We start from the raw sequence: 22,714 nt of genomic DNA, 5'->3' as shown, positions 1-22,714 counted from the left end.
GCTCCTTCAAAACAGAAATTCTAGACATTAGGATTAAGTATGGTGAAACTTTGAGGAGCAAACAGATGAGAGCATGAGCGTTTCCCGTCAGTTAGGCAGTCATGTTAAATGGTTATTTTTAACAAAGTTGTTGTTTGTCTTTCTTTTGCATGTCTAATGGGGAATTTCTGAAGTGTAATGAAAGGAAAAGTTTACATGTTTTGTGCCGTGTACATTATATCTTTTCTCTTAGATAAGTACACTCTATAATCGCATCGATTTTCAAAGTCTTGGTAAGATAAATGAATGTTTTCACTATGAACAAAGATAACATTTATCTATTGTAACAGGTTTAACATGTGCATTGCATAAACTATTTTACATTAAAACACATACAGAAATATTGCAAAAACTGAATTAGGGGGATTGCCTTCTTGTGTCTATGTGATTAATTTTAAAATAGGGGAAACAATCAGAATGCGTCACAGTACTCCCAAATGCAGTCAAATGTTTACCTCCTGTGGTAAAGTGGGAGGTAAAGATTGGAGAACCAGCTAGCAAGCTAGAAAACCTTTGATGCATGTGTGTTTGTGTCTCAGCTGTGCATGATGATAGCTGAGAAGATCTATCAAAGATGGTAGGCTGGTTTCATAAATACGTTACCGGCAAAACAGCTGATGCTGCTCTGTTCCTATAAGTGCAAAGTCCATTAGTCTACACTTACAGTCAACCCTAAACAGAATATAAATATAAGGGAGGGGAGACTTGTCTCCTCATATAGGGCATTATCATAAATATGCTCACCACTATTATATCACAAAACTAAAATATCACCATTTTACTTGACCTAATTATTTTACCTTGCAAAAATTGTAGGGGTTGGTGATTTGTTTCAATAATTACATTTTCTCCATGAATGATGGGACAGAAGTGCTGCAATGCCAAAACAGTTTTTAGGAGCATTTTCTCACATTCACTGAATTTAGTTTCAACCTGAGATAAGGCCTTGCTCGCATAGGCAATATTTTTGTGATTTAAATCATGCCTCTGAGATAACACAGCTGACATGCATTGGTCAGTGAATCCTATTTCTACAAAGAAATCTTGATTCTTTATGGGATAAGCCAAACATGGTGCCTTCATGAGTTATTCTTTCAATTTAGCCACTGTTTCACTTTTCTCTTTTTTCCATTTGCATGGTACACTCTGTTTCAACAATTTGGTTAAGGGTTGAGTAATCTCTGCATAATTCTCAATGAATGTCCTGTTATATCCTGTCATCCATAATAAGCTCTTCAATACTTTCAAGTTAGTAGGATTGTTCAACTTCTGTATTGCCTCCACATTTTTCTTTTGTGGATTCAACCCATGCTCAGTCACCTCATGACTCTCTGTTTGCACCATTGAGCTCTCTGCAAATATACTTTGGCTCCCGCCTTCTGTAATTGGCCAAGCACATTTCTAATCTCATTAAAATGAATCTCATTAAGTTAAAATGATTCTTCAGGTTTTCATTTTTAATCAGCACATCATCTACATAAACTATTGTCCCACTTGCTGCCTCATTAGTGATCGCCTTCCTCAAAATTATCCCAATTTCACTGCCACAATTGACATACCCAAAGGGTGTTCAGGACCAGGCGTATAGTGTTTTATCGAACGAAAATGCAAATCAATTTTGTATATCTTCAGCCAGTGGCACAAACCCATATCCAGCTGTGAGATCCAATGTGGAAAACACCTTTGACCCGTGGACCTGCGCAAGACCCTGATCAATAAATGGAAGTGCTCACCTGGAAATAGCCACTCTTTTGTTTAACTCTCTTAAGTCTGCACACAAACGCCATTGGCCATTTGGTTTCAACACACCCAAAATGGGAGTGTTTGCGGTACTGTGAATGGGCCTAATAATTCCTCTGGATTCTAAATGTTTTATTATCTCAAACAATGATTCCAAACATGCTAGTGGCAACCGATATTGACGCACAAACACCAGTTCCCTACCATGACCTCTGGTAATGTGGCAACATGCAAATTGGTTAGGCCACAATCATACGCATCTTTGGCAAAAACCTGTTTATAATCCATGAATATTTTTCTCAACTCATTCCTTTCCTCTTCAATTGTGCATTCATCTGCAGAATGAAACTGTTCCTTTACCATTTTTGAAAGTTCTTGGAAATCCTCCAATGGAGGAATCTCTGTGCTCTCCTGTAACCGTTCGGCAGTATTTCTTTGTAGAGTTGCCACCTTTACATATTTCAAAATATCAGCTTCCATTTCAATACGCTGTTTCTCTGTTTCATTTTCATTTAAATCAAATAATATGCAATTCTCTTGGTGGCAGCACACCATCTCACTTGAATAATAAGGATACACAGACTGAATTTTGAATATTCATTTAGGTTGGGAGTCCAGAGACTTTGGCAGCTCCCCCTGCACATTCACATATCTCTCAGGAATATTCCCAATCACTGCATTACTGAAATCGACAGTATATTCTGTTTCTAGCCCTTGCTGCCTCATGAATTCATTTAAACACACAAATGCATCAGAATCCTTCATCTGCTAGCCTTTTCTATGTTTTAATGTTATGGTAACTTCTCTGGTGAATGCAGGAATAGTAACATCCTTCTTCACGTGTAGCTCAATTGCATATGGGACCAATTGCGCACAATGATAAACCTGTCTCTTGTCTTCAAACTCAGGTGCAGGACCCCCTAACCTGGACCACACTTTTTGATTAAGAAAGTCCAACACCATACACATTCTGTGCATAATGTAATTTCCCAAATAAAAGTTATTCTGTGTCCCACTCACTATCCACACATTGTGAATAATAGTTTTCGGGTCAATGGTAATTTTTAGCATGCATCTTCCTACAACCCTGATCCCTAAGTCCGGGTCATCCAACCCAATAACGTGTTGTTGTTTTTTTAATTCTGAATTGTGAGATCGCCTTCCTGTCAGTTATCTGTTGGAGTATTTTCTCATTAATGAAACTGCTTTCCTGTTTGAGTGCCAAAGTGAGCTCTATCATTTCAGAATGACCACTCACACAGATAGGAATCCTTGGCTACCCATCGCCCATGTGTATTTCAGAAAGGCTTGAAATGTGTTTCTCTGGGCTCATCTCTGAAATGACAGGTGGTTTGCATTTTTCTTCTTTCAAGAAAAAGCATAATGTGTTTTCATCTATTTCTGTTTGCCATTTTTTCTTGGGGTCCAAATAAATCTCAAGAGTCTGTTTCTCTTCATCACCTCGCATTTCACCCTGATACATTAGAATGACAGTGACACTAGGCACACATCCATTCTGAAGATACACTTCCACTGCATCATCTGATTTAGCCACGGTATGGCATTCTGTTATTCTGTTGTTATGTGACCTCACCTTTTTAGGCCTCAATGGCTTTTTGGCTAAGGACCACAACAAGACCCCATTTACCCCATCAATGAGAGGTGACAACCTCTTTAAGCAATCTGTCCCCATCAGAAACAGAATTTCACTGATAGATGTGATCAACACTTCCTGTCTCATATTATGTTTTCCTATCTTTATATCAAATTCAGTGAGACCTTCCATAGGTATTTCCTCATCATTAAAATTGTGCAACGGGCCTTTGATTTGTCTCACTTTGATATGACTTCGTGGGGATCTCCCTTCATTGATACTTTTCAACAACTCTTTGGACATGATCGTGGCATGTGCGCCTGTGTCAATCATTGCAAATGCATTGCACTTCTCTTCCACAATGATAGGAGCATAATATCCTGAAACCTCTAAACCTCTAATCCTCTAAACATCTGCTAATCGAATGTAAAAAGACAGTTAACCAACATTCATTACACCTTGGAAAGTTTGCTCCCCTAGATGAAGACATGGACGGGTGGTGGCCAGGAGCATTTCTGGAAGCAACATAAAACTTGTGTGTGCAATTGTGAACTACCTCGATATGGTCTTGAAAGCAGATGTTTAACACACTTAATTAGTTTTTTGCTTTTGTTGTGTGCTGGTTTTCTGGAGGGCTTGAGGAGGATATTTCTGTTTTCTGTTTTCTGTTTTCTTTTCTTTTGAAAAAAAAGTTTGAATTTTGTGTTCAAACTGTAGATTCTTTCAAATAAAAAATAAAAAAGGAGCATAATATCTGTCCTCAACTTCTTCCAGCACACACAAAAAGTGTGAATTTGTACTGATTTCAGGACTCACCTTTCTCAGGCCCTTTTCACTTCTTGCCAAACACAGGGGCAAGTGAAATGATACCTTTCCCTCCTGTTCAACCATTCCATTTTGGGAATCTTTGTCTATTTTTCCATGTTCAGAACCCATCTGGAGTGTAGCTACAGTTTGCCCCTCTTATCGGGGACCATCAGCTTTCACACTGCAGTTTTTTGACTGAACACCCTCACAAAAATCACGTGGAAGCTTGTCGTTTTCTGTCTCAGAACATTTATTTGCACCTTATATGGTGTCTGTCTTCTCAATCTCTTGGAATATGTGTGGCTCAAAGTACTCTTCAGGTGACTGGCCTGTTTGTACCCTCCTTTTGAGTACTAATTTTTCCTGTCTGCATTTCATTAGTATTCTGGCTATCAGGAGAGGATGTTTTAACAACTAATCCTACCTCTTTATCAGGTGTTTTGTTATAGCATATGATGTCCTTTCTGAATCTGTCTCTCAGCTCCTTTGGAGTTTCTTGTTTATTTTCTCCTTTCTGTCTTTCATTTGCGTACACTTCGATAGTCTGGTTCAACTCCAAATTGAACCACATTTCACTTCTATTGGTGAATATTTTCATGTTTGAATCAGCAAGCAATTCAGGACCATTGCACAAAACTGGTTCATAGGATTCTGTACTTTTATCATTGCAGGGGCTATTACATATTCACTTGTCAGAATGTACAAGATCACTCTATTGACATTCTGCACCCTCACTTTGTGGCTGCTTTTGAACTGCACAGAGGTTTCCTATCTGCTCAGATTGATTTCTATTTGAGTTGTTTCTGAACCCTTGGTTCATAGGAGGTGGTGATCGCGGGGTGAACAGACTTTGGCTGTGGTCGACTGATTTTAATGGCGTGGGACATAGTTCATGTTTTGTCTTTCATTTTGTGGGAACTGGCCCCTATGCTGATTTCCATTTTCAATGAACCGATCCACATACTGTGGTCTGTCCTGATTGCTATACACCATAGTATGGGGGTCAAATCTTTTCTGTGCCCCCAGTGTCTGGAATGGGCCATTGTGTCTTTGATTTTGATTGTTATTCATGCTTGACATATCGGGCCGGTATCCCACCCTAGGTCGGTCGCCCAAATATCTAGGACTAATGTAATTTTCTCTATTGCTCAGGTCATGTGATTGGAACATAGGTGTTTAGGGTGGTGTCCTCTTTGGTGGCACAACCTTTTTATCACATGCCGTATTGTTCCTTGTGTGATTATGGGCTGATTCAAGTGACATTTTGGCAGATTTCATCTCCATTACTGTTGGGGTGGAATCTTTAGATTTTGATTTTGTCTCTCTATTACTATAGATTACTTCATATAATTTAGTCCCCTGTTCAACAATGCAATCTTGCGATTTCTCCCATTCAAATTCACAAATTAACTCTGATATAATGTCTTTTCGAAGACCATAAAAGTATGCAGTCCTGAATTCTACAAAATTAGGATCAAAAGATTCATCAAAATGGGAAAATGCTCTTTTTAAATCTTGGAGAAACCGGTGCATTGACATATCTGGCCTTGCTGTCATGGTATCCGCTTCTTTCTTGGCATCTTTTATTGATTGATATGGTGAAAAAAGGTGTCTGACTTATTTTTCAAAGTCTGCCCATGACAGGGTTTCTTGTTCATTAAGACTCCTGATGATGCTAGCAGTAGCCGAATCAAGAGTTAGGTGAAAGTACTGTCTATACTGTTCCTTAGATATTTGAAGGACTTTAAATATATCATGCACTGATTCTAAGCAATCTTCTGAGCAACAATCACCTCGATTCTTAAACAGTTTAATCAAAGCTTTGATGGATTTCATTATCTTGATGTGGCTACTTGGAACAATATTCAGGGATGCATTATGCTGTTGCTCATTCCTTTTCTCAGGTGGACTGGGTTGATGGTAACCACCAGTGGGTGAAACAAACCCCCACCCAAATGGGCGACAATCAGGCCTAGTCACAGGTATAGGTATTGGTACATTGTTCACTCGTGCAGAGTTGGGGCTAATCTCAATCCCATTAAATGCAGTGCGTTGGGGCTTTCTTGAGATTTACAACTAGCTATTTGCTGCTCCAAATCTTTACATCCTTTACGAAGTCGGTTTATTTCCTGACAAAGGTTAGAGTTCTCACCATTAATCTTATTAATTACGGCTTGCATTTCATTTATTTGCACTTGGCACTGATTAAACTCTGTATCCTTTTTGTCATTTTCCTGTAGCATTTTGACCCTTTCTTGTTCAATAGCATGAAACCCGTTTATCCTCCCCATTTTGTCCCTTTGAAGTGTTATTAGAATGCGTGCACCGTAGGGCACCTCTCCTTACACATTGTCGCCAGAAGTATGATTAACATTTTTATTTTATTGGTAAAAACCACTAGCCATCCCCCCATTAACAGCAAAAATCACTATCTCTCTTTTTACCCAGGTCCCCCAGTTGAATGTGTTTCCTTCCACCAAGCCGGTATTGTCTTTATTTAAATTCATTTTGACAGTATGCATATTTTTGTCGCTCAATAAGAATGAATTTCTCTTGGAAATTCAAAATTCCCCACCCTCCTTTTCCATAAACCATCATAAAAACAAGAATTGAAAAAAAAAAATAAAGTAATACAATAAAAATAAAAATATGTGTATCTCCCATTGAAGTGTCTATATTTGAAATGTCCATATTTGAAATGTCCATGAAGAAATGGAAAGTCCATATTCCAAAATAAACACCACAGACCTTGAATCAAATGCTCATCACATATGTACCTATTCCATGGGATACGCAACCTCTGCCACAGATACATCAATAAATAGTATGTATGTACAGGAGAAAAACTTTAAAAACTTCAAATAAAAAAACAAGCAACATCTTTTGTCCACAGTTTGATCTTCATTTTGGTGGACGGCAGCACAGTAATATGCTCAATGAGCAATAAATGAAAAATGAAACAAGAGTGAAGATGAACAAAACAAAATGAAGATCATGTATTTTTAGTTCCTGGTACTCAAAATACAGGAACACGCCTCCAGAGTGTCCTGTCCATTAGTCTCTGCGCATCCACTTCACACAATGTTGTCATCAGCAGAACTCTTCTAGTCCAGCACCCCATGGACTCTCCTCCACAGATGTCATCTTTTTGGCATTTCAGGCTCCTTACCTTCACCCCGATTCTTCAGTCTGGGGACTTTCCTGGACCTTGGATCTCGTGGCATCCTCCAAGGGTCCAGCACTCCAAGGTTCCAGCCCTGTCAGGGCAAGGAATTTGTCATCTAGATTAAAAGAAACAAAACAGATTAAGTACCTACCACACGACAATTTTCTATCCTTCTTATGCTACAATGCCTGAAAATAAAACTGGACTTATTGTTAATAGAAAGTCACCCAAATATCTAGGACTAATGTAATTTTCTCTATTGCTCGGGTCATATGATTTGAACATAGGTGTTTGGGGTGGCGTCCTCTGTGGTAGCGCAACCTTTTGATCATGTGCCATATTGTTCCATGTCTGATTTTGGGCTGATTCAAGTGACATTTTGGCAGATTTTATCTCCAGTACCGTTTGGGTGGAATCTTTAGATTTTGCATTTTGTCTCTCTAATACTATAAATTAGTTCAAATAATTTATTGTCCTGTTCAACAATCCAATCTAGTGATTTCTCCCGATCAAATTCGCAAATTAACTGTGTGATATTGTCTTTTTGAAGACCATGCAAGTATGTGGTCTTGAATTCTTCAGAATTAGGATCAAAAGACACAACAAAATGGGAAAATGCTCTTTTTAAATCTGGGAGAAACCGGCACGGTGACATATCTGGCCTTGCTGTCATGGTATATGCTGCTTTCTTGGCATCTTGCATTGATTGATATGGTGAAAAAAAGGGTCTGATCTCTTTTTCAAGTTCTGCCCATGACAGGTTTTCTTGTTCATTAAGACTCCTGATGATGCTAGAAATAGCCGAAACAAGATTTAGGTGAAAGTACTCTATATACTGTTCCCTGGGTATTTGAAGGACTTTAAATATATCATGCACTGATTCTAAATGATGTTCAATACAAATAGGAAGATAGAAAGTATTGCATGTGTAAGAAATGGTTCATGTTATAGTGAATTTGCCAGCTGTCATTTTGCGCTGAATAAACTAACCTCTTATATAATTAACTAACAATTTCCCTTTAAATAACCTTTCCACAGTAATTAATTAATGTACCCTTTAACATTGCAGTGCAAGATGGTTCAGACTGAAAATTCTGTTTTTCGTTCAGTAGAAATAAACGTGCAAGAACATGCATGGGCTGTCTTTTTCCATTCAGACGGGCATTGTGTGCTGCAGGAAGCAAAGTTGATACAAGTCGGCTCAGAAACTGGGTGGAGAGAGAGAAATGCCATGATCGTAGAAGGGAGATGGGGTGACAGGAGACATCAGGAAAAAGAGGGAGGATACGTAAAGATTGACAGGCCTATGGTATAAATCTAGCTAGAAGACGGGGTGGAGATTCAATCATCATTTTGCGGGGAGAAGAGAAACCAGGCAGCCGACAGCTGTGCTGTGAATGAAGGGCATAGCTAAGCTGTACCGAGAGAGAGCAAGATACCAGGCAGCAATCTGAAGGGTTGAAACGAGGTTGCTGCCTTTCACTGTACTGCCAAAAACTGCAACATTTGCGACATTCCGCTTGCAGATAAGACGATCCAGAGAGGGGCTCCTTCAACACAGAAATATGGTGGAACTTGAGGAGCATGCAGATGAGGGCATGCGCTTTTCCCGTCAGTAAGGCGGTCAGGTTAAATGGTTATTTTTAAAAAAGTTGTTTTTTGTCTTTCTTTCACATGTGCAATGGGGAATCTCTGAAGTTTAATGAAAGGAAATGTTTACATGTTTTGTGATGTGTACATTATATCTTTTCTCTTAGATAAGCACACTCCATAACCGCATCGATTTTCAAGGTCTTGGTAAGATAAATTAATGTTTTCACTATGAACAAAGATGACATGTATCTATTGTAACTGGTTTAACATGTGCATTTCAAAATCTATTTTTTACATTGTAACACATACATAAAAATTGGAAAAACTGAATAAGGGGGATTGCCTTCCTGTGTCTATGTGATTTATTTTAAAATAGGGGAAATAATCAGAAAGTGTCACAATACACCCAAATGCGGTCAAATATTTACCTCATGTGGTAAAGTGGGAGGTAAAGATTGGAGAACCAGCTAGCAAGCTAGAACACCTATGATGCAACCCGTGTGTGTGTCTGAGCTGTGCATGATGATAGCTGAGCAGATTCCACAAAAACGGTAGGCTGGTTTCGTAAATAAGTTACCGGCAAAACAGCTGATACTGCTATGTTCCTATAAGTGTGAAGTCCATTAGTCTACACTTATAGTCAACCCTAAACAGAATATAAATATAAGGGAGGGGAGACGTGTCTCATCATATAGGGCAGTATCATAAATATGCTCACCACTATTATACCACAACACTAAGATGTTGCCATTTTACTGCAAGTCTAAATAACACCCAAATTATGAAATAGCCCTCAGAGAAAACCCCTAACAGTAGGAAGTTATGAAATCACTCAGGTCCATCTTTCAATATTACTGCTTCTAACAGTTTTCCCACTTGAACTGCATATTTAGAACCATGTTATAGCAATTTTATTTCGATTTCTGCCACTCCACAGTCTCAATCAGGCCATGTATGTGGTTCTTGGTAGCATAGACCAATTCCTGTTCCTTTCTATGCAATGTATTATCTCTAACAGATGTGTTAAGTCTGGTGACCTGTAGTAATAAAGTCCATTTGAAACTGTTCCAATGGTGCCCACAATCCATTAAATGTTTTACCATTGGTGCTTTATCAATTTTATTCATCAAACAGCTTTGGTGTTCACACATTATTGTTTGGATTTTGCAATTTGTTTCCCTAGATATCGTAGGCCGCATGGGCAAGTAATCATATAGATGAACCCCTCAGAATTTCAATTTGTAAGTGTGAGCTGTTTTTGTGGTCTAGATAGCCCTATGTCTATTTCAACGGTGTTGGAAGTGTTTTCACATGCTAAATATTTACCACATGGGTGCTGTCCTATAATGGGATTCATTCCCCATGTGTCTGTGAGAATGGCTTGTTTTGGAGGACTGTTCAATTTTATTGGTGCCTACAATGTTTCAAATGTCAGTTCTTTTTTTAAATGCAAATATAGGTCTAGATAACTGTTTCTCTGTGTTATGGAATGATTTCGAATGTTTTGAACGTCTATTCTTTATCTGTAGGCCTTGGTTTGTGAAAAAAGTGACACCAAAGGAATCTTCTCCTCCAATGACTTGTGTTCTTCCAGCAGTTTTTAAACACATTTATATATTTATTTATTTATTTATTCATTTATAGACGACACCAAAACCCAGAGGCATCAAGGTGCTCTTACGGGTACCAGTTACATGTAGGACAAGGGAACTTGGAGGAGATAAGCATACCGATTACAGTTAAAATTACATTTAGGAATATGCAGGAGAACTTTAGACAAGGTAGAGTGTTACAGGAGACAATGAGGAGGGGGGATCACAGAGGCATACACAGTTAAGTAAACAGCCAGGTTTTAAGTGATTTGCGGAAGGCCCAGTACGATTCTTGCACTCTTAGCACATGTGGTAGGGAGTTCCAATGTTTGACTGCAATGGAGGGAAAGCTGGAGCCTCCAGCTTTGGATCGTTTGACTCTGGGCTGGACTAACCGGTGGTAGTAAAAACCGGTTAGGATACCCTTTGTCTGTTAGTTTTGTAGTTAGCAAACATGCTTCTTTCTCTTCTCTATTCTTACAGCTATTATTTCTTTTGTTCATAGACAATTGCCAGAAAGGCAGGTACTCCCATATGTGATGGCTGGTATAGTGTACAGCCATTCCTGTCAGTAAGTTTTTGGAATGGTTTAACTGCTAGTTTACCTCCCAAATGGTAGATGGTGACATTAGAAGGTTGTTCTCTCTTTCACTTATAGAGTGAGGACCTTTCAGATGGATGTTCTGTGTATTCAGCCATTGGCAGAAGCATAATGCTTCCTCACCTGCGCCCTCCCAGCTCACCAATATATGATCTATATAACGCACCCAAGTTATTATATGAGCTTTAAATGGGTTCCTGTCTGTGTGGATGACTGCCTTCTGAAAGCTCTGTACATAAAGGTTAGCCAACCTAGGGATCCATAGTAGCACCCATTGCGGTTCCCTCTTTCTGCCGGAAGAAGTTGCAAAGGAATTCAAAATAGTTTTCTCTAAGAGCTAATTCTGCACACCACATGATGAACGAATTTGGGACCGGATCTTGGTCTGTTCGGTTCCATAGTATCTCTTGTATTACCTCTAATGTAGCTGTTTATGGTATGTTGGTATAGAATGAGGTAATATCTAGCCCAATGAAAAAATGTATGCTAGGATTGAACACTTGATTTTTTAATAGGTTTTAACAGGTCGATAGCCGCTCTGTTGTCTTTCTGAAAAGACTGCATTTCAGTAACAAACACTTTCAAATAAGTTTATACCCGCGACTATTGGTCATCCTGGTTGCTTTTCTAAATGTTTGTGAATCTTCAGAAGGCAGTAGAATTTAGGAGTTCTCACTTTTTCATTAATTAAAAAATCCACCTCTTGTTTACTTATCCACTTTCTTTCATTATATCTTAATGCAAATTAGTAGGATCTGTTTCTAGTTGTTCATAGACATTTGTATCATTAAGTTGTCTTCTGCCCTCTGCAATACAGTCTTTGTTATTTAGGAGGACAATTCCTCCCACTTTATCAGCTTTTTTTATATTGATGTTTTCATGTTTAGAGAGGCCGTTAAGGGCCTCTTTTTCTCCTCAATTCAGTTTTGTACAAATCGTGGATTGAGTATTTTCTAACTTAGTAACATCAGCGAGGACCTTTCTCTCACACGTGAGTGGTTCTGCGGAGAAGGTATGTGAGGGGGGTATAAATGTCAACGGTCTTCTGAAGCCTCTGGCATTATCAGACATATTATATTCTATCCCTTCAAAGAATTCCTTAAGATGTATTTTACGCACGGCATGGAATTGTGTACTTGCCCTCAATGATAATGCAAACATAAATGATATTACATGGCCGTACTTGCCTACATTGGTTCAGCCAGGCTGGACAATTTGACTGTCAGAGCCAACAGGATTATGTTCTGTCATTGGAATACTGGCATATAATACCTGGCAGCGTGCAATAGCTGTATAAAAACATGGAAATAATGTTCTTTTTACAGGCTGGTTGTGATATCACAGTTGCTCTGTAATCAGTTATTGTACTTCAGTTGTGAAGTCACAATGCCTGCAGCTCCAGCCACCAGAGAGCAGATGTCCAGCTGCAAATGCAGACCTTAATTAAATGTCTAACAAGATTTTCAAATTCCATGCTTATAAAATAATTTTCTGTGACACTCTACAGCCATTAATTGTGAGGTAACTGTTTATGGTAGAACTTTTAATGTGCACACTTCTGGAGTAGAATGTGAACAGGAATCTGCATGTTATTGCTTATTTTAAACAACAAAATGAAAACCCTTTTTTATGCATTTTATTGAACTGCTTAAACTATTTTTCTGCAACAGATTAAGAGCTGCATATGACTTTGTTTAAATCCAAACAGATTCTTGATTGTTTGTATGGCTCATCAAATGGAAGATCTCCTACATCAGAAGCCAGGCATCAAAGGGAATGAAAATATGGGACTATGTACTAGACAAAATAAAATACCCCAGACTCACCTCAGACTACCATGACCTTATAAAGGAACTCACCGTGGGCATCGTTTCTCTATTAGATCACAGAACTCCTCAGTGATTTTCATACCATAATAATTTATGGAAGGGTACGTTATCCTATGTAAATAAGGGTACGTTATCCTATGTAAATTGACACTCAGTATTGGCATGTTTTCTTATGGTATCATTACTGGCATTATGCACAAAACATAAGTATGTTGTTGTATGGGAAAAGTGTCATATATTGATACAAACAGAATCAGAATGTATGGGCACAGTCGGCATAGCCATGCTCTTTTAAACTGGCAAATATTGTGGGAAAAAGCAGCAGTTTAACTGTGCACCTTTGGCGACTTGCATCTATTGATTTGTTTAGTGAGTTACTCAACAAAACCGATTGCAAACTGTGTGGTTTTTTGCTCAATTTTTCATAGAAAGTTTCTTTATAGTGTACCATATTAACCCATTATTTTCTAAATTGTAATAGTTGGTTCGGGCTATGTCACTGCCCTCGGTCACTGATGCAAATTTGTGGGAATTAAAACAATCACCACCTACTACTGGATGGTAGCGTGCAAGGTGGGGAGTGGTAAGAGATAGGAGCAGGCAGGTGGAGGGGTTATTAGTCAATGTAAATATGGAATGTTTTTTTCTTTTTTTCCTTAATCAAGTCAGTGGAGAATGTTGCAGTGATGGGCGCACATAAGAGTATCTTGGATGGTAGTGTAATTTGGCTCTTCCCAGCTGACCATGACCATGCAATGCAGGCAATTTGTACCTGGATGCCAGGGTTTGAGAAGCCAACAAGGTAACACAGAACTGATAGCTGTAGATGAGGGAAAAGTGGTTTTCCAACTACCCATACCATTCCCCATACAGGTGATAGAGAGGCTGGTACCACAACTGATACAGATAATAAAGAAACAGGCGAGTTACACTCAAGAGCACTTAAAGAAGGTCCCTGAAAAATGATGGCAAAAGAGCCCCATGATGTGGGGGTGCTCAAAGGAGAAGGGGCCTTCAGCATAAAGTTCAAAGAAGGGGCTGCAACAGTGAAACCAGACCCCATTTCCCACGAAGCAGATGAGGGCATTTATGAGACGCTCCTCACGTTTTGGCAACAGGGCATACTACAGACGCCAATATCCCCTTGTAACATGCCCATATACCCCATCAAAAAAGCAAAGGAAGATGTTTGGAGATTTATACAGGACCTCCACCTCTGACCAACGTAGTAGAGGCAGAGTTTCCACTTGTACCAAACTCTGCCACAATTATTTGCAATATACCAGCAAATGCCAAATATTTCACAGTAATTAATTTCAAGAAAGTGTTAATTTCTATCCTATTACATCCCAACTCGAGGTATCGCACTGTGTTCACCTATCACGGGGGGGGGGCAGTTTTAACACACAAGGTTACCACAGGGGTACTGTGTGTCCCCCAGTGTGTTCAACAGAGTGATCCAGATGGATATGAGAAATGTGCAGGTACCCAGCCTAGTAACACAGTGGCCCTCATTACGACCCTGGCGTAAATCGAAAAACGATGGCGGAAATGTAATACCGCCATCGAATACCGCTCGGTGCGATTATGACCCGTCACCGCAAAGTACGATGCCATTAGCGACACCGTAGTGAACGCCAACGCTAACTGCACCAAGTACGCGCACGCGCGCCAGGCAAAACTGTAATTACCACCATGGCGCAACGGTAGGCGAATTCTGACCCTAGCAGACATTTACTTAACGCCATCAAGCATGGCGGAAAGTACCATTCCGCCATGGTGAGAATTACGGCATCGTGAACCAACCGTAAATGGCCCTACTGAGTGCCTGTACACCACTCCCTGCCCACATTGCACAACTCCTCGTAGGTGCAATGAAGTCACACAATGCAACCAGTGAAATGTACAAGTCACCCATGCATGCCAACGAACAAATGAATGTAGGGGCTCCAAGTGCCTTGTGAGTGGCCATCCATGTTTGGCATGTCACCATTGCCGTACCGATGCAGCACAGGCATGTGAAGGTTCAAGTACAGCAATATGAACTGAAATATGAGACAAAACAACAACAGGCCCCCATCGCTTGACACCAGTGTAAGGCAACATTCAAAGCAGTATCCTGAGGGAGACTGCACCAGCCCTGTACTCTTGCCAGTAAACAAACCAACCATCAGCATAAGCATGTACCACACAAGTTGGCAGAGTGACTGAGCAGCCAGGCTCATCCCAAGAGGGGCCAATGGGAGCTGCAGGGTACAGATGGCACGAATACAGAAGCTATTCCAATGGACATGACCTCAATCTCCCTCCAAGAAACGCACGCAAACACAGGCACCTGTGACCAGCCATTTTCTGATAATCACATCAATCCACCAATCCACCTGGCTGACCGGCATCTGTTACACAAAAGCTAATCCCCCGCCCCTGAGCATGACATCATTAAAACAGTCAAAATGGCTGCCCCTATCCCTGACCTTACTGGGCTTCGTAGGCAAACGCGGCCAGTACAGTACCACGCAACTATACTCAGAAGCCGGAACCCAATGCAGATCTTCTCACAATACATCGCTCCACAAATAGGAATATGCTACATTACTTGCAAAGAATAACGCTACACGGTTAATATCTGAATAAAATATTAATGCACATCAAATACACCAAGCCCATACAGCTATTAGGTCATAAACTCCAAAATATTCTTCATTACTGTGGGCTGCATCCGCAATAAATGACCAGCTTCTTCTTGTGTGATGCCCTGTTCCTTCATGGTACACAGGGGCTACATCCACGTACAAAAAGGCAACATGGAAGCGCCTAGAACCGCAGGGCCGTCCCATTAGGTAGGCACTAGTCCAGCTGAAAGGTTGATATGTTGCTCCTAGCCACTAGTACTGCGTAAGGGCATGTGGCCCATTGGCGATCGTCCCATAAGATCATAATGGTGCTCCACTGATTAACTCGAAGCAGCAGGTGTCGGTAGTAAAAGCCATCTGCAGGAGTGGCATACAGATGGCAGCGGCAAAAGGGGAGGAGATACCTGTCACCCAAATGAAATGAAAAAGAATAGTATGGGCATCAGAACTTCATTTGTATTACTCACTTCAATGATCACACTAAATCTACAGGCATATGCATGCTAGCCCACTCAAAAGGATTATTTCCACCCAAAAATCACTTGCGAATCATAACCATATAAATCGAGGTGAAAACACTATTACAAACGAGTGTTTGTGTGCATGCGTCTGTTAAAACAGAATCCATTAGATGGGATTAGTAACGTGCATAGACACAAGTGTTTGAAGGCGCGTCGAGACAGGGAGGGTTCAACAAGGGCAGATAGACGATGGTCCCACTATGGCAGCTCTGCATCACATAGCGCAGGGGAAGGGGATAGATTCCAAAAAGCCATGTACATGGCAAACTCTCAATTAAATCATCTGTCCATGCATCCATACATCATTCCCTCATCCAGGTATAAAAACGCCTGATTATTTACTCACATAACATTTGAAATTTCCATTGAGTCTGTGCGTAATGCAGTCTGCAAAATCCACTGTGCTCCAGCCCGGAATTCTAGTGATGTGAAGTAACATGTATTTGGGAACGTCCTGCCTTATCGTCCACTACGCTATTGCACATCCCATACTATTCATATCAATCATTGCATTCTCGCCATGGCCCCTGTCCCAAGGACATTAAACAATAGAACGTTATATTTGCAGTCAGACCTGTGGGCGTCTCCTCGCCGCTAGCTGAAAACCGAAAGCGCTGTCCTTCGAATTCCTCATTTGCAACATCACGTCGAAAAGGCATCTGTGACCGCTCGAAATCACAAAATCATCCATGTAGTGCGGCAGTGCGTGAAAATGGCAACTGGCTTCACTCACAAATGGGACGCCCCGCCCGTCGGTGAACCTCGGTACAGTGCTGCATGAGGGTCCACCGTTAATCGAGTACTACATTCCACTGACCCTTCACAAGTTTGTTCGCGACTGCAAAGATTGTATGTGAAACAATGGGACCATAGCAGAATGAACATATAAACCAATATTACACTGCCATCGGGATTAAATACATGATTGTAATAGCAAGATGCCATGCGTCACATTGCAGCGTTGTGTGCGGGACGTGCTCGCCCAAAGGGGATTGCAGCTGGCACAGGTGGAATGAATCACCACAGGTGGAGGCTATACAGCCTGAAAACACATAAATTGCACACCCAACCCCCTCCCACAACCACCCCCACTCCAAAATGCTACCGGCAGGACTAGCGATGTTGGCCCTGGGGGACCTGATAGCACTGCAAGTACTCCAACTTCAAGAAGAAGACGAACACCAACTACTACAACAACCGGCCGCACAGAGGAGACGCAGGAGGAGGAGGAGGGCAAGGCAGGGCCAGCAAGGCCCACCAGCACAGCCACTACCACCACGCAGGCAGCCCACAATCCCACGCCTCCGAGCTCATCCGTTCAACCTCACTGCTGAGCAGATCCACACCCTCTACCGTTTGGACCGGGACACCATAATCGCCATTGTGAACATGACACACGCTGACCTTGTCAGCATGATAGATAGCCCAACCGCCATCCCACCCCTACTGAAGGTGGTGTCTGTACTCCACTTCCTGGCCACAGGCACCTACCAGCACACAGTCGGACAGTTGCATGGCATTTCACAGCCACTGTTGTCACGGACACTATTGCAAGTGCTCGATGCCCTCCTGAAGCACGCAGACAACTACATCTCTTTACCACGCTCGGAGCAGGAGATTACAAACACAAAAATGGGATTCCATGCACTTGCCGGCATACCGGGTTGCATTGGTGCCATCGACTGCACCCATGTGGAATTGGTTGTCCCACATGCCATGGAGGTCCAGTATCGCAACCGGAAACAGTATCATTCTCTTAATGTACAAATGGTGTGTGACTCCAACAGGATCTTTACACATTGTTGTGCCCGATTTCCTGGATCAACCCATGATTCTATGGTCTTGAGGAACTCTACAATACCACGCTACATGGAGCGACACGCAGGGAACAGATCCTGGCTACTCGGTGAGTCTCATTTCATGCATGATAATGTGGGGTATGTGATGCGGCAATGACCTGGCAGGAAGGGGGGGGGGATGCGTACGTAGCAATGTCATTCCACAAACATCCTTTATTGTCCACATACAGGTGATGCCGGGTATCCACTGAAGAGATGGCTCCTTACACCACTCCGGAACCCACAGAACCAGCATGAGGAGGACTACAACCATGCCCACTCACGTACCCGTGTAGTCATAGAACAGGCATTCGGCCTACTGAAGGCTCGTTTCCGCTGCCTCAGCAGGTCTGGCGGGGCACTCCTGTACCGCCATGAGAAGGTTGCAAAGATGGTCATGGCATGTGTCATGCTACACAACATGTGCGTACGTAGAAATGTGCCCATGCCCCCTGACGCAGAACTGCAAGCACCTGAAGATGGTCATGATGAGGGTGGGGATGTGGCAGCACCTCAAGGAGTCCGCGAGGCACAGGAGGCCCGTGAAATTTGTCAGAATATCATAGATTCATGCTTCTAGCACTCACGCCTGGTGGCTGATACATGGACACGGGACTTGTGGCACTGTGTGTGTCTGGAACATGCACAATGTGGACTGTACGCCTATAAAGGCCTCGTACACAAAGATCAATGTCCACACATCTCATTGGATGATTATGAAATGTTCATTGCATATGTGAAATTATATTACACACCCCATCGACCCGCCACCCAAGAAAGCCCAACACCCCCCCTCCACCCTCCTACCTCCCCCCCGAACACCAGTGTCCAAAGATGCTCATTGTCAGTGGGCAGACGCTATTGCAAGCCCCCTCTCCGGGTATCAGGGGCACCCCTGCCTGTGGAGCGCAGGTTCCTCCCAGATCTACGTTGGGGGCTGCCCTGGACGGAACTTGCAACGGATGATGTCTCTGCCTGCTCACGTCCATGCATGTCCCTAAGGGTTTGTGAGAGCTCAGTGAGCACACGGCGCACAGCGGCAAGTTCACCACATACGTCTTTGGACGTCGCATGCAGTTCCCCCCTCAGGCTCTCGGTGCTTCTCTCCATTTGTACCCTTGTTGTCTCTGTACTTCGCTCCATTTGTACCCTTAGTGTCTCTGTACTTCTCTCCATTTGTACCCTTAGTGACTCTGTACTTCGCTCCATTTGTGCCCTAAGTGTCTCAGTAGATGTTTCTATGGCTGCCTTAGAACCCCCACATTCATCAGCATGCTCCTTGAGGAGCGTGGCCAGTTGCTGCTGTTGCACGATCACCTGGTCGAGGGACTGTTGCCTCTGCTGGGCCATGCCCATTTGCGGTGGTGTCACAGAGGGGCTGATCACCTCATGTTGCCTTGCCACAGGGCTTGTGGGGGATGGCCAGTCGTCGTCTTGTGGGTGCCCCTGCGTGGTATCCTCATGGTGTACGGGATGAAACAAACAGGGGGATTGAGACAGGTCACGGATGGGTCCTACATCGACAGCACCGTTTTCTGTGTCGGAGCATGCTGCCATTAATGCAGTGTCACCTATGGTGCTGCTGCCACCAGAAGCAGTGCCTTCTGTGGCATCCATTGGGGGGACCTGTGGTGCTGCTGTTGTGGGCATGCTGGCTGCTGGGGTGCCTGTTGAAGTCCCCTCCTGTGTGCTGCCACTTGATTTGTGCTGCTGCCGTGTCTTGGTCCGTGCAGCTGAGGTGGAGGGTCTTTGGCCGTTGGTCTTGGCCCTCTTTGCAGGTGTGCTGGTAGGGGTGTCCTGAAGCTCGTCGTTTGAATCGGACCCTGTGGTGGAGTAAAGGAGGGCGAGCGTTATTTATGGGTCTGTGGAAATTGGAATGGCAATGTATCACATGCATTGGGGTGGTACCTGAGGGTGATTTGGGTCAGGGCCTTGGAGGTGGTTTCATTTTTGTGTGGATTGAGGATGCAGTTGTTTTGCAGCCTGCAGTTAGGGTGTGCATGCTGCACGTGTAGAGGGTGTTTTTAGGATTTTTAATTATTTATGTATTTTATGTGACTTTTAGAGTGCGCTATCAGGCCACTGTATGTGGACGTTCTCCTGGACATGTGTTTCTGTTGCACTATGTGGACACATGGTACTTCACATGATTGGACATTGTGGATTTAGCATTGTTTTATTTGGCCCACCTACCTGATTCTTCGTTTGTCTGCACTCCTTTCTCCATCCCTCCGACTCCCTCTATACTCTCCATTCCAATGGTGGAGGCACAGATTTCTTCCCAGGGGGTCAACTTGATGGGTGATTCCGATCCTCCCCCGGTTGCTGTGGCAATGTTACGGTTGGCTGATAGTATGCTCCGTACGCGTATCCGCAAGTCGTCCCATCGCTTTCTGCATTGCTGTGGGTTGCGGGGTGCGGTCCCCACCGCACTTACCCGCTGTGCCACCAGGGCCCATATGGCCTTCTTGTTCGCAAGTGCCGTCCTGGTCATTTGCGTCGAGAAGACGGCGGCAGCATTCTCCTGGAGGGTCTCTGTGAGCACGGTGAGTTCCTCATGGGAGAAGTGGACCTGCCGCTTGCGGTCGCACGCTTTTTTAGCAACTTTTCCCATTTTGATTGTTTTAACCAGGGTGGCTAACGGGTTGGGATGTGTCTCAGGGTCGGATTTTTGATGGTTGTGTTGGGATTCTGATTTTATAGGTGTACGGCGTGCTGTTTCCCGTTCCGGCCCCATGTTTTTACTTCCGTTTCCGTATATTTACGGTCACCGTATTTTGCGATTACCGCTCATTACGGTGACCGCTATGATGGGTGGCGGAATTGCACCTAGGGCGCCGTACGGCGGCGGTGAGGGGCGTTTTGGGGACATTTCCGCCATCGCGGACTTTGCACTTCCGCCATGGCGTAATGCTCGTGCCCGATGGGTCAGAATTAGCCGCACTTTACTCCATCGTGCAATGGCGGAAACGCTATTTACGCTATGGCGGTCAGGTCAGTTACTTTCCGCCAGGGTCGTAATGAGGGCCAGTATGTGGATGACCTCTGAGTGTGCAATGCAACTGAAGAGTAATGCAGAGCAGATTCCATCCTTTTTCTGACCCTCCTAGCAGACAACGGGTACAAGGTAGACAAGGAAAAGTCACAGTACTATCAGGAAGAGGTGGTGTCCTGGGAAAGATAATATCTAAAGAAGAGCAGAAAAAAACACCAGAATGAGTAGAAGTAATGCACAGGACCCAACCACCCTGCAATGAAAAAGAAATGCATCCGTTTCTGGTTTTATGTAATTACTGCAGAGCATGGGTATCTGAGTATTCCACATTCACAAAGCCCCTCCTCCAAGCACTCAAACAAGCACAAAAGATTATGAGTCATATTAAATGGACCTCAGACATGAATGAAAACTTTGCTGAACTCAAAGAGGCACTGGTACAGGCCCCAGTGTTGGTAACTCCTTATTATAAGGAAAGGTTTTGCTTCTCTGAGGGCACAGTGATGACGGCTGTCCTTGCCCAGGAGAAACCCCAGTGGCACAAGCCCCTGGCTTACTACAGCTGTCTGCTAGACCCAATGATGCAGGGGCATTTCCCCTGTGAACAAGCACTTGCAGAAGCATTTACCATAGAGAGGATAGCATTGATAACAATGGGGTGTGCCATATAGTGGAACACTTGCTTTTTGCGATATTGGAGAAATCAAAATCCATGCTGACCACTCAGAGGGCCTCAGGATATGAGGTAACTCTGAGAAACCCAGTAATTGAAGTTGTTAGATGCTGCATGGTGTACCCAGAAGAATTTATAGCACAGTCCGCTGTGCTGGGAGAATATGTTCATGACTGTGCATCCTACATGGACAGAGTGGAAGGGCACCCCCAGGCAAAAGAGGAAGTGATAGAGGGGGGAGACATGCTCTTTATTGACAGATCATTGATGATATATTCCAGCACAGGATGCAGGCATTTGGGTGCCACAGAGGTGGACCACATAGGGGAGCAATTCCGCATTTTCTCATAGGTACGATTACCTGCTCATTATTCAGCACAGCTGGCAGAATAAGGGGCACTAATTAAAACATTAGATATGTCAGAGGGGCAAATGGTTTAAATCCTCTCTGCTTAGGTCACTTCCACAGTGCACTTAGGGTGGTCCGATGCGAAGGGAGGGTGTTCAGAAGAAGTGATAGGTCCCCTGTCCAGCAAGCAGAGTTACTGGCATAGCTAATTCAGTTGTTCATGGTCCCAGTAAAGGTAGCAATAATAAAGTGTGCCACCCAAACAGGTGGTCAGGACTTTATTTCCCAAGGGAATGATATGTCTGATCGAACAGCAAAATAACTGTCTACCTACCTGAAGGAACTACCAAGCTATACCCGGGTATGAAGGAGAAAGTACCCTTGATGGCTCAGGGGTGCAAAAATACCAGAGGGCGCTGGGACTGCAGAGCCCTTGAATGCACTACCCATTATCCAGATAATTTTATTGCAGGGAGAATCCCCCAGGAGGAAAAATAACTATGGATACAGAGGGGGTGCTTCCTCTCCCCACCTACTTGGTGTGGAGACAGGACAGCACAGAGAAACTAGTAATGTCCAAGAAACTACTAAATGATGCATTACAACTACTACATGTTCTGGCCCATGTTTCAAAGGAACACTTGCATATAGAAATAAGTCACAGGTGGTTTGTGCCTAATTTGTATGACTTGGTGGATGAATTTACAGGGAACTGTGTGACATGTCAAAAATGTTTGGCAGGGC

The sequence above is a fragment of the Ambystoma mexicanum genome, chromosome 4q (assembly GCF_040938575.1).
Source record: "Ambystoma mexicanum isolate Mex_15411 chromosome 4q, UKY_AmexF1_1, whole genome shotgun sequence".
Lineage (NCBI taxonomy): Eukaryota > Metazoa > Chordata > Amphibia > Caudata > Ambystomatidae > Ambystoma > Ambystoma mexicanum.
The sequence above is the reverse complement of the archived record's forward strand: the minus strand, read 5'-3'. Positions refer to the sequence as shown.